Genomic DNA, 13,742 nt, shown 5'->3' with positions numbered 1-13,742 from the left:
ATTAGGACTTGGACCAGCGAAGATCCTCTGCTGCCCCTAGTAAAAAACTGTGTACTGCATGGGAGCTGGGCCAGCATCCCCGTTGAAATGCAAGAGCTAATCAAGCCGTTCCAGTGGCGAAAGGACGAGCTGTCCATTCAGGCAGACTGCCTGTTTGGGGTAACTGCGTAGTGCTACCCAAAAAGGGCAGGGAGACGTTCATCTCGGATCTCCACAGCACACACCCGGGTATAGTAATGATGAAAGCGATAGCCAGATCCCACGTGTGGTGGCCTGGTATCGACTCTGACTTAGAGTCCTGTGTACGGCAATGCAGCATGTATGCTCAGTTGAGCAATGCGCCCAGAGAGGCACCACTAAGTTTGTGGTCCTGGCTCTCCAGACCATGGTCAAGGATCCATGTCGACTATGCGGGCCCGTTTCTCGGTAAAATGTTCCAGGTGGTGGTGGATGCTTTTTCAAAATGGATTGAATGTGAAATAATGTTGGGAAGCACCGCCACCGCCATCATTGAAAGCCTGAGGGCCATGTTTGCCACCCACGGCCTGCCTGACATACTGGTCAGTGACAACGGGCCATGTTTCACCAGTGCCGAATTTAAAGAATTCATGACCCGCAATGGGCTCAAACATGTCACCTCGGCCCCGTTTAAGCCTGCCTCCAATGGGCAGGCAGAGCAGGCAGTAAAAGCATCAAACAGAGCCTTAAACAAGTCACAGAAGGCTCACTCCAAACCCGCCTGTCCCGAGTACTGCTCAGCTACCGCACGAGACCCCACTCGCTCACAGGGGTGCCCCCGGCTGAGCTACTCATGAAAAAGACACTTAAAACCAGACTCTCGCTGATTCACCCCAACCTGCATGATCAAGTAGAGAGCAGGCGGCAGCAACAAAATGTAAATGATGGTCGCGCCACTGTGTCACGGGAAATTGATCTGAATGATCCTGTGTATGTGCTAAACTCTGGATATGGTCCCAAGTGGATCGCGGGCACAGTGATAGCTGAAGAAGGGAATAGGGTATTTGTAGTCAAACGAGGCAATGGACAAATTTGCAGAAAGCACCTGGACCAAACGAGGCTGTGGTTCACAGACTGCCCTGAACAACCCACAGCAGACACCACCTTTTTTTAGCCCATAACACATGCCAAAGGATCAACGACACCACGCCGGACCAGGAAATCGAACCCATCACGCCCAACAGCCCAGCAAGGCCAGGCTCACCCAGCAGCCCTGCAGGGCCAACAACACGCCAGCCCAGCGAGGGCACAGCCAACACACCAAAACAGACATTTGTACCGAGGCGGTCCACCAGGGAAAGAAAGGCTCCCGACCGCCTCACCTTGTAAATAGTTTTCACTTTGACTTTGCGGGGGAGTGAAGTTGTGTAAAGCATGCACTCCCATGTTCCGCCACCGCCCTTGGGAGCATTGTATATAAGCCGGCCCAAAGGCCTGTTCCTCACTCTGGAGTGTCTTAATAAAGACTGAGGTCACTGTTACTTTAACCTCCCTGTGTGCAGTCTCATCCGTGTTCGGAACACAATAATAACATTGTAAACAAACCAGTGAACTGAAATTAAAGGTTTGGATTCAAACTCGATTTACTCGAGCTGTAAAAAGGAAATATTTTTGAAGGCAGCCTTAAACAACAACCTTGTTCCTGACTCCATGAATCAAGTTGTTTATCAGAACACTCTGTTTTGTTTTTGTGCATCAGATGAGCCCCACACACTGTCCTTTGCCAGAGAACATAGTGTACCCATTCATCTTTTTTTAAACCAGTGGCCAAGGCATCTTTCAAAGAGATATTTAAGGTAACAAAGTAATGAAGTAGGTACTGCTGAGCTATGATTGTAACATTGAGCAGAACAGAATTAAAAATAGAATGTAGTCTGAAAATGCAACATGTCGGGCCAGCAATCCCGGCCTCCCCGGGTCCATCCGGAGTTCCTACGGACCCGGGAAGGCATCGGAAATGCCGGTTTCCAGCACACAATGCGCATGCACTGGAAACCGGCATTTCCGATCTGTCAAGTTTCTGGCTTGACAGATAGCCGCATCTCGGGAGCGAGGATACTTGTAAGTGGAAATTTCCGATATTTACACTTAAAATGTGCTCAAAAATCTTGCGCCTGAAAAAGCAGGCGCATAGCCTACTTTTACAGGCACAAATGTTTTAAAAAACATATAAAAATGAAGTTATTAAAACATATTTTATCATTAAAATCCCTCCCCACAATGGTAAGTTTATTTTTTTTAACTTTTTTAAAAATCGAGAAATTACTTTTTTTAAGACATGAATAACTTTAATTTAAATGAATGTAGTGTAATTATTTAAAACATTTTTATTCGTGTTTTGGGTGTTTGGGGCTGTGTTTTGGGTGTTTCGGGCTCTATCACAAGCATAGTAATAGGAGTTTAGGAGTATAGGAGTTTACGACCCTGCGGAACTCCTATTACCTGATTGGCTGCCCAGAGGCATGTGACTCCAGCTGTAGGCCTGCACACGTGTCAACGTGCACGCGCTGCGACTGGCAGTCAGGAGAGGCCTCAGCATCGGAATGCCGAGCGTGGGCAGCAACTTAAGGTAAGTGCGTATTTTTTCTCTAAAATGCCCACGGGAAGGCCAAAATGGAATTTCAGGGCCATAGCCTTTCTTTGAAACCGTGTAATGCTAATATGGGTTTTATAAACACAATGGCTTCGCTATTACTCCCCACCTCCCACCCCCCCACCTGACGAAACCATTAAAGGCGTGAAACATGACCCTAACCTGCTGCGTCCGTTGCAGTTTTCACGGCGGCGGTTTTCGTGGCGTCTGAGTGTCACGCCATGGCGAGGTGGACACGTCATCAACATATTTAACTTGGGCTCCAGGTGTGCAGTTGGGAGATTGATTTAAAATTCACTACTGCTGCCCCGGTTCCCCAGGGGTCAGGAAACCCGGCAGTGAAAGGGAGGTGGGAGCTGCATCCCACCTTGTGTTTTCCAGCTCGCCTTGTGGGTCAGGAGGAATAGGAACGCTCCCATCCCCCGGCTTCTCAAGGAAGCCTCAGGCCACCTCCCTCCTGTCGATCATGGCCTCTGTCTTCACCCACCTCCCGATCGCTGACCTCCACCACTTCCTACTGCGATGTCTGATCTCCCCCCTGCCACATTGTCTGAACTCACCCTACCAATCCCCCCCGCCCCCCGACCTCTCAAGGAAGCCTCAAGCCTCCCCCTATCGATCGCGGCCTCTGTTTCCGCCCCCCCCCCATCTCCCGACTGCTGACCTCCAGCGCCCCTACCGGGATGTCTGATCTCCCCCCTCCGCCACAATACCTGAGCTCCACCCCACCCCAACCCCCCCCCCCCCCACCATGGCCACGATGTCTGATTTTCCCCCTCTCCTGATTTCTGGGCACTGTCCCCATGAGTCCCCGGCTGTGGCGCCCTACTGCTGGTTTTCCCACCTGGACTCCGATAGGGTGTCAATTTGGTCATCAGCCGGGCAAGAAACGGAACAAAAAATGTATAATGAGGTACTGCCGTTCTGTTCGGCAGAGCGTCCCTGGCCTTGCCGAGTACCTTGGCCGTTTTCGGATGCCCTTTCACCCTCCCCACCTCCCTATAAATAGCAGGGCCAATGAAGGTGAAAGAAAAATCGGGCGAGTGTAAAACGGGCTGCCGATTCGCAGTCGCCTGATTTGTGCTGCTGCCAAAGTTGAATTTCACCCCTCATGTAGTGCCGCTGACATCTTTGGCAATCCAGTTCCCAATGCTGCTAGGCGTAGGATGAAATAACATTGTCACGTCCAGAACATAAAAATAATTCATCATATGATCATAAAGTAAGTAGTCTGCATAAACTTTTCTCAGCAGGCAAATTAAAACATTTATAATAAACATATGCTTTACAGATAATAAGAACTATTACATTACAAAGTTGCGCTTTGGGAGAATTGGGTGTTGCATTGCACCTCTGGGAGCGGGGCTCCATTTCCCCAGCACAGATTAATAATATAGAAGTCGTCTGTTGGCTGGCTGTAAGGGTCCTATGTGAAATGGTCCCTAATTCAGCACTAATTGGCAATCTCACTCATAGAGGCCTCAAGATGTCTGGTGGAAATTCTAAATCCTAGATGCCCTTGCCCCAGTACGCTCTCTCATCCTGGTTGTTCCCCCCGGTATGGTCCCTATCTTCGCTCCCTCAAATCCAAGGCACATTAACTTGACCATACCTGGCACACAACTGGTTTAGCCATCAATCATCAGATCTGACTGGACCATATCAAGTGCTATTGGGCTTCACTGTCCTCTGCCAACACTCTCCACTACTCCAATACATCCTGGATAAGAAAGATAACCCTCTGCTGCTCTTTTCTCCATTAACTGTCTCCTTAAATTCCTCTCCCTCTCCCCCACCCCTTCCCAAACTGTAATCTTCGCCCTCATCCTCAAAGAAACCCACCCTCGATCCCTCTGTTCTTGGAAACTAACTTCCATCTCCAACTTCCTTTTCCTCTCTAAGATTTTTGAATGTATTGTTCCCAGATCCATGCCCTTCATTCTGCAACTCTGTTTGAATCTCTCCAAAATGGTTTCCATCCCTGCCATAGCACTAAAATGCCCCTAATCAAAGTCACTGTGACTGAGGTGCAGTTTCCCTCCTCATCCTCCTTGACCTCTCTGTAGCCTTTGATCCGGTCAACCACACCATTCTCCAATGCCTCTCCTTCATTATCCGACTGAGAGAGACTGCCCTCACTTGGTTCCACTCTTACATATCCAATAATAGCCAGAACATCTCTAGCAATGGCTTCTCTTTTGGTCCCACTTCATCACCTCCGGAGTCCCCTGAGAATCCATCCTTACCCCCTTCCCCTTCCTCATCTACATAACATCATGCGGTCAACTTCCACGTGTACACTGATGACACCCAGCACAACCTCTCAACCAACTCTCTTGACCGCTCAATTGCCTCTGAGCTGTCAGACTGCTTGTTTGACATCCAGTCCTTTCCCCTCCCTCCCAGAACCATGATAGAGTTCCCTTTGTCCTCACCTTCCACCCCACCAGGCTCCATATTCAATGAATCATTGTCTGCCATTTCCACCACCTCCTCAAGCGTGATCCCACCACCAAACACATCTTCCCCTCCCAAAACTCCGCTGACCATATCCTACCCTGCACCAAGCCCCATTCACCCTTCATTCTTGTCTTTACCAACCTGCATTAGCTCCTGATCTCTCAATGCCTCCAATTTAAAATACTAATCCTTTTGTACAAATCCATTCATGGCATTTCCCCTCCCTATAACCCTCCAACCCCCACCCCCAGACTCTCCATTCCTCCAACTCTGGCCTCTTGTACATCTCCAGCTCCCTTCACTCCACCATTGGTGGTCGTGGCTTCAGCCATCCAGGCCCCACATGCTTAAATTACCACCCAAAGCCCCTCTGCGTCTCCATCTCCCTCTCCCCTTTTAAGATCCTCCTTAAAACCCATTTCTTTAACTAAGCATTTGGTCCACCCTCCCAATACCTTCTTCTTTAGCCTGTCATTTTTGTCTGATTACTCCTCTGCGAAGCACCTTTAGACACTTTTCTATGTTAAAGGAACTATATAAATCAATGATGTATGTCACTGGCACAGTACAATTGTTTTCTGAGGTCGTTGGCTAAAGCAGAGAGAACTTCAGTCTGCATCGGACTGTGTTGTGCCTGATCTGAGAATACTTTGTGCTGAAAATGGGTGCCTAAAATAGGAAGCATTGCATTCCTTAGCACTAACATCTCTCCCCTTGTTAAGCACAATTATGTTTTAAGTTGTATTCTGTATGACAATTTGATCATTTACATGACATAAGATGATCATCTTCTATATGAATACAATAAAGAAGTTATCATCATCATAGACAGTCCCTTGGAGTCGAGGATGACTTGCTTCCACACTAAAAATTCTCAGGTGACTGAAGAGTCTAATGTGGGACCTACAATCTCCGTCACAGGTGGGGCAGATGGTGGTTGGAGGAAAGGGAGGTTGGGGTGCCTGGATTGCCAGACACTCCTTCCGCTGTCGACGCTTGGCTTCAGCTTGCTCTCGGCGAAGAGACTCAAAGTGTTCAGTGCCTTCCCGGATGCTTTTCCTCCACTTTGGGTGGTCTTGGGCCAGAGATTTCCAGGAGACAGTGGGGATGTTGCACTTTTTCAAGGAGGCTTTGAGGGTGTCCTTGAAGCGTTTCCTCCGGCCACCTGGGGCTCGCTAGTAGAACGCTTGTTTTGGGAATCACGTGTCAGGCATGCAGTGGAGCTGACTGAGTGTGGTCAATGCTTTGATGCTGGGGATGTTGGCCTGAGCGAGGACACTGACGTTGGTGCGCCTATCCTGCCAATGGATTTGCAGGATCTTGTGGAGGCAGCGCTGGTGGTACTTCTCCAGCGTTTTGAGGTGCCTGCTGTACATAGTCCACATCTCTGAGCCATATAGGAGGGCGGATATCACAACTGCTCTGTAGACCATGAGCTTGGTGCCAGGTTTGAGGTCCTGGTCTTCACTCTCTTCCTCAAGCGACCGAAGGCTGCACTGGCACATTGTAGGCGGTGTTGGACCTCGTCGTCGATGACTGCCCTTGTTGACAGTGGGCTCCCGAGGTATGAAAATGATCCACATTGTCCAAGGCCTCATCGTGGAGTTTGATAACTGGGGGGGCAGTAGTGTGTGGCGGGGGCAGGTTGGTAGAGGACCTTTGTCTTACGGATGTTTAGTGTAAGGCCCATACTCCCGTGAAGGTGTTGACGATGGCTTGGAGTTCGGCCTCTGAGTGTGCGCAGAAGCAGGCATTTTCTGTTTACTGTAGTTCGATGATGGAAGATGGGACAACCTTGGATCTGGCCTGGAGGCGGTGGAGGTTGAACAGATTTCTGTTTGTCCTGTAATTTAGCTCCACTCCAGTGGGGAGCTTGCTGAGAGTGAGATGGAGCATTGCAGCAAGGAAGATCGAGAAGATTGTTGGTGCGATGACGCAACCTTGCTTGACCATGGTCCGAACGTGAATTGGGCCTGTGATGGATCCGTTGGTGAGGATCACGGCTTGCATGTCATCGTGAAGCAGGTGGAGGATGGTGACAAACTTTTGAGGGCAGCCGAATTTGAGGAGGATGTTCCATAATCCCTCAGAGGACAGCGGGAGCCCAGAGGTTGGAAGACAGTGGGAGCCCAGAGGTCGGGGGGCAGCGGGAGCCCAGAGATTGGAGGACAGAGAGAGGCCCTGAGGTCGGCGAGGAGAGGGAAGCCCAGAGGTCGGCGAGCAGCGGGAGGCCCGGAGGTCGGAGGGCAGAGAGAGGCCCGGAGGTCGGCGAGGAGAGGGAAGCCCAGTGGTCAGCGAGCAGCGGGAGGCCCGGAGGTCAGAGGGCAGCAGGAAGCCCGGAGGTCGGAGGGCAGCAGGAGGCCTGGAGGACAGAGGGCAGCGAGAGGCCCGGAGGACAGAGGGCAGCGAGAGGCCCGGAGGTCAGAGGGCAGCGGGAGGCCAGAGGTCGGAGGGCAGCAGGAAGCCCGGAGGTCGGAGGGTAGCAGGAAGCCCGGAGGGCAGCACGAGGCCTGGAGGACAGAGGGCAGCGAGAGGCCCGGAGGTCAGAGGGCAGCGGGAGGCCCAGAGGTCGGAGGGCAGCGGGAGGCCCAGAGGTTGCAGAGCAGCAGGAGGTCTCACGATTGACGAGGTCCAGAGGTCGGAAGCGGCGAGCAGCGGTGTCATGGCCCAGGAGCAGGGCAGCATGGACCAGCAGTGGGGTCGTGGCCCAGGAGAATAAAGAAGTAGTCAGAAGGTGAAAGCACCAGAATACTCTTAAAAAATGAAAGTGTGGGATACAGACACGCACGCCGTTTAATCCACCAGTGGTGTTGTGATTCAAAGTCCTTCTTGGGGGAGAAATTCGGTCACACCTCATTTGGGGCAGCAACCCAGACGGAGCGGTAATTTTAGCTCCTTGAAAAAGTTTGCACCCTCCGCCCAGAAATATGTCAGAATCAGGCGAGTAGTTGACGGGCGCTAAATCAGCCGTTGCACAGCGGGGCGGAGCGGGGGGACGATAACAAAAGTTTGGTCAGTAAATTTAGTGGACCCATTGCGCATGCGCAGAACTCTAAGTCAGACCGTGGCAACAGCTGAGCCTTAAAGATGCGGCAAGGTAATGCGCCCATTCAAGTTTTCAAAATCACTTGTTTTCAAGTTGTACTGTTAGGTCTGTCTGCCGCTACAAACTCGGAGGCTCACGCACCATGCTCTGTGTAAACATTGCACTGACGGTGACCTCCGAGGGAAGCGCTTCCTCATCCCTTTAAGTAGCCACCTGTTAACGACTCTGCAAGCCTGTACCCACTGTTTTTCCAGACATTGTTCTTGGCAGCTGATTTTCTGACCGTGGGGCAAGCGTGGGTGTTGCACCAGGAAGAAGTCATGATCCGAGTCATCGTCAGCAGTCAGGTGCTAATGGTTGGCTGGTGAGCCTCTAATGAATTTTAGGTCAGCGCGCTAAACGCTGAACTCCCGGTCGGTAACCTCTGGCCGCTAACTGAGGCGTTAGACAACCGAAAATATATTGAATATATTTAAGGTGGAGATAGACAGATTTTTGAATGATAAGGGAGTTAAGGGTTATGGGGAGTGGGTGGGGAAGTGGTGTTGAGGCCCGGATCAGATCAGCCATGATCTTATTGAATGGCGGAACAGGCTCGAGGGGCTAACTGGTCTACTCCTGCGCCTATTTCTTATGTGCTCATGAAAATCCAGACCAAGCTTGTGTAGAACCAGGAGAGTCAAGAGAAAAATACTGTGTCTGAAAGTCACTTTGCTAAACATGATTTAAAAATAGGAGACATACTCATCAATTGTCTGAGTGTGTGTCAGGTTTGTGTTGTTACCAATCACTCACAAAATGTAGTCAGATGGTACTTATTACAAATTTCCTGATGATTGGGGCTGTCTAAAATAGCTCCTTTCAAAATTAGTTTTTTGAACCAACAAGCAGGCTGCAGTAAGCAAGGTTTGAGAATCTGAAATCGGCATCGGTCTGCTTCCTGGGATTTAACTAAGGACAAGGAAAGCAAAACATGAACGTTTTAATTCTGGTCTGCACAACAGGATCAAGAAGACAGGCCAAATGTATACTTAGAATTGGAAATCACAGGGCCTGGATGCCTAGGGAGTTAGAAAACCTTTAACCCTGTGAACTTAGTTGGAATCCTACATGAAAGGAATTGAGGCCGTCTCAGCCCAAGTACTACTGGGCCATGTCTTTGTACAAAATGTCCATCATTTGGCATTAAGTCAGCATTCATGGTCAAAGGGTTTATGGTTGGTTGGTGGGGGAGGAGAAGCAGCAGATGCTCTTTCTGAGGTAGAAGGCAGTGTGTTTTTCTTTTTGCATCTAACCCATGCTATATCTGAAATAATTGTGCTTGATTCTTGACGCTGAATGCAAGAGGTGGAATGAGTCAGCTCAGCTGCAATGGCTTACACTACCTGGAACAGCACAAAAAGTTAGAAGCATTTAATTTTAAAACAGTAACTCAGAGATCACCACATTCATAATTTGAACAATATTGACCATTAATTAGTGAAAACACAGCTATCCTTTGGAATAGAATTGTTCTATGGCAGTGTTGTTCAGGTGGCTCATTAGCAGGATGGCTTGCCCACAAGATATGTTTAAAATGACACTTATCTTTGCGTGTGTGTACACTTGTGATTGTATTGGAGTGCTTTCACATGTTTGCCAAGAGACTTTAATATTCAGTTGAGGCTGAGTGGTGACCTTATAGAGGTCTTTAAAGTTAGGAAATTATTTTGATAGAGTAGACACAGAGCTAGTGTTTCCACTTGTGGGGAAGAGCAAAACAAGAGGCCATTAATATAAGATACTCACAAAGAAACCAAATAGGGAATTCAGAGGAAACCTTTTTTACCCAGATAGTGGTGAGAATGTGGAATTCGCTACCACAAGGAGTAGTTGAGGAAAATAGTATAGATGCATTTAAGGGGAAGCTAGATAAGCACATGAGGAAGAAAGGAATAGAGAGCTATGCTGATAGTTAAATGAGGAAGGGTGTGAGGAGGCTTGAGTGGAGCATAAAGGCTGGCATGGACTGGTTGGGCTGAATGGCCTGTTTCTGTGCTGCACATTCTATGTAATATCACAATATTTTCATGCAAACCTTAATCTCGCCCATTTTTTAAACTGTGTCTAAGGAGTGATTTTGGGCTGTTCCTCCCCTCAAAGCAGGCACCTTTGATGCATTCTTACAGGCGCAAGCTACCCACCCTAATTATGCTAATGAACCCATCATTGTGATTTGGGACTGGGTCTGTGTCCAGTTCCACAGTGACACACTGCGCACAGAATCCCCTGCCAAACTTGTATTCTGATGGAGCAGTGCCGTCAGAATTTCAGCCCTGGGGCACATTCCTCTTTTTCTTTTAGCTGGGAACGTAGAGTGGGTCTGTTGACCTTTGGTGGGAGGGGAATCAGGCTAGCTGTCTGGATATGGTTCTTAAATCGGAATACAATTCTGGCAGGGGATTCTGTGCACAGGGCGTTAGCCTACTATTTCTCTTCAGGCTTGGTGATCCTCCTTGCTGTGTGGTTCTAACATTGTCTTCTTTTATTCCCAGTCTAGTCCTTGCCCGAAAATCACACACAAACATGCACACACACAGACCTTCCAGCAGAAGTCAGTGAGTGCCAATCAGGAGCAAGAATCGTGATTGATGTTTGTCCCCACAGTAGGGACACTGTTGCTAATGTTAGTGTACCTTCTCCCACTACCCTCACTGAGATAAGATAACTCAGGACTAGAACCTGGGACCTCCTGCTCTATATCACTCAGTACCACATCACTAAGTGGAGGTAAAATTTACTTTTAGCGAGGGCACAAAACGGGTGATAGCAGATCAGTTACCCGTTGTACATCCCGCCCAATTTCCCTGACGGCATTTTGCGCCCCCGCTGAAGTTGAATTACAGCTCCTGCCGAGTCATCAGAGCAGCCAAGAGCGAAGATAAATCTATTTGAATTTACCTTCTATCTCACATCTATAAGCTTTAGGTAGAACAAAAGGAACAAAATGGGCAAACAATTGATATTTTCTCCAAGGTTTAGAGGACTATATATTTTTTTACCTTTAAAGTATTGAAGCGAGTTCTGTCATTCAATGTTGACCTTTGGAGCTCCCGCTTTGACGTCATCTGGATTTGTAAACAAATGCAAGCATCCCGCTGATGACATTTTCATGCAGGATTATTTAATACAAGACATTTATTTTTGCATTACCTACAGGTACGGGACTGATAACAGTAACAGCAAACCTCCGCGATTGCATAAAGCTCTGTGATCTCATTGTCAATGTGCAGTGTAATGTAACTTATTAATGGATTGCTGTGTGCACCACTTGGATCCCCATTAATAGATATTATACTGCAGCATAAGGTCCTGCAATCAGCCAGGCAGACACAAGCTATGAGGCCATAACTGCAAAGAAATCACATCCTTTTGTGGAATTACAGATGTGGCAACCAAAGAGGTTTTGAGCAGCTGCATTCCTACTGCCACCAGGCTGTGACTTTAAAAAAAAACTTAGGAACTTGTGAAGAGCACAGTGGGGCTGAACGCAATAAAAGCAGGGAGAACTCTGGAGATCATGGGACGGAATTTGCGGTCGGAGGCTTCCCGCGGGCGGATGTCTCCGACCAGCAAAAAATCTGCGCACTTACCTTCTGCCTCGGGATCCACGGAGACTTGCTCTGCTGGGTCTTTATGCATAGGCCTGCATAGAGGCCAACATATTCCAGGGGCACATGCAGTTCGCAAGCGTCCCTGGGATCACGTGGGCTACCCAACCAATCAAAGAAGGGAATCCCCATTCATGCTTATGGACATTCCGTATGTACGGAAAGCCCATAAGCATGAACGGGGATCTCATAAAAAATACATCTAGACATCAAATAAATAAATAAAAACTATTACATATTTAAAATGAATTAAAATTGCATTCAATTAAATATTTAAAGCATTTTTGAAAAATAATTTTACATGTTTTAACAGAATTAAAAATAAACGTACCTTATTGCACAGTAATTAATGTATAAATAATTGATAAACATTTTATTTTTATGTTTTTTTAAACTCTTTGGGCTGGATTTTCGGCTCTTTTGTGCCCCGGTGGGGCGGTAAATGCTATTTTGGGGCATTACGCCGGGCATCCAGGCTTTAGCACCCGGCTGGTAGATTCCGCTACTGATTTGCCGTGGCGCAAAAACTTACCACTCAGCCGAACATTTTGACTGAGATCATGACATCAGTCATCATGCAATGCTGCACTAGCACCCCAGATAGAACACTCGGCCCTCATTTAACTCCCGCCCCAGGAAATGCCTGAGAAAACCAGCCAGGGTGCCGCAGAAGGTATTGATAGCATTTTTAAATGGAGGGATGAGGATTCTACTTTGTAGGTCATGTTGACCGCAACGTTTGCACACATTACGCTTCGTGAAGCTCCGACTTGCAAACTTCACTTTTATCTGCCATTACAACTTCAGTGAGAGAATTTAGTGGGGGCATTACTAGTTTGCCAGCGTATCATGCTGCATGCTATTGCTAGGTGGTGTCAAGCTAGAGTCGGCCCACTGATGAGGAGAGGCCAAAGATGTCCCGGGGAGGAAGCCTCACCCCCCACGGATTTACAGGCACCAATGCTCAGTTCTCCAGCTCTCTGAGGAGCAGTGTGTCAGAAGGCTGTTTCCGAAAGGAAGTGCTGACAGAGCTATGTCTTCTCCTACAGGCAGACCCATGCCTGCACCGCTCTGAAGGCAGCCTTCAATACTCCCCTCAACAGGTCTCCGAATTCATTGTGGTGCGCTGCATGCTGCACAGCTTGGCCATCATGAGGGGCCAGGCATTGCCAGTGGGGATTGCAGGCCCACCTCAGGAGGAGGACGATGAAAAGGAGCCTGGCGAGGCCACCATTGAATAGCCACCTCATCCACGGGGGAGGCAGGGTGGAGATGCTGCCGGACCAACACTCGCACGTTGCCAGCTCTCCTAAATGGAGGAAACTGAGGGATGGAGCTAACACTGGACACGCTATGTGCCTCCATAAAGGCACATCTCCGGTGAATGTTGGAATGATGCACAAGACACCAATGGCAAATGATGATTCATAAATTTTACTGCAGCAAAGTCACAAAAACTCTCCCCACCAAAATAAAACCATACAATATGCAACGTTATGTTGCAGAGCACGAAACCACAATGAAACTTCTTTACCGCCGCGAGTTTCGGCTCGGGGCACAAAGTCCGTTGTGTAATGCCTGACTAACACCCACGCTCATGGATCTTAATTTTTTGCCGGATTTTCCAACTGAGGGCGCAAACTATTTTCAGGCGGTATCTTTACCGCCTCACCGCAATTAGTGCTCTGAAATCGGGGAAATCCAGCCTTTACACTGGTAAAAGCAGGCCTTATGACTGCTTTTAACCAGTGGAAGAATTTCATGGGCATTCGCTGGGCAGAAGTTGGACAAACAGCTCACTCTTCGTCCGCGGATGCCCTTTTCCCGGGGATGCAATGGATCTGTCAAGTTAGACAGGTTAGACGCAGGAAGAATGTTCCCAATGTTGGGGAAGTCCAGAACCAGGGGACACAGTCTAAGGATAAGGGGGAAGCCATTTAGGACCGAGATGAGGAGGAATTTCTTCACCCAGAGA

At 48.6% G+C, this 13,742-nt stretch overlaps 1 protein-coding gene across 6 annotated transcripts in view; it reads left to right on the top strand.

Annotated features, from left to right (window-relative positions):
* Positions 1–13,742, top strand: part of pde8b (phosphodiesterase 8B) — a 496,872-nt gene that overhangs the window by 208,330 nt on the left and 274,800 nt on the right. The window contains exon 1 of one of the 6 annotated variants that reach the window (XM_070879869.1): positions 2,512–2,587. The exons of the other annotated variants lie outside the window; for them this stretch is intronic. The gene's annotated coding sequence lies outside the window, so the exon portion shown is untranslated. Of the gene's footprint in view, positions 1–2,511; positions 2,588–13,742 lie in introns of those variants that run through there. 6 annotated transcript variants of the gene reach the window in all.

Source organism: Pristiophorus japonicus, chromosome 1 (genome assembly GCF_044704955.1).
Source record: "Pristiophorus japonicus isolate sPriJap1 chromosome 1, sPriJap1.hap1, whole genome shotgun sequence".
NCBI classification, from domain to species: domain Eukaryota; kingdom Metazoa; phylum Chordata; class Chondrichthyes; family Pristiophoridae; genus Pristiophorus; species Pristiophorus japonicus.
Note: the sequence above shows the minus strand (reverse complement) of the source record. Positions and strands in the feature narration are given on the sequence as shown.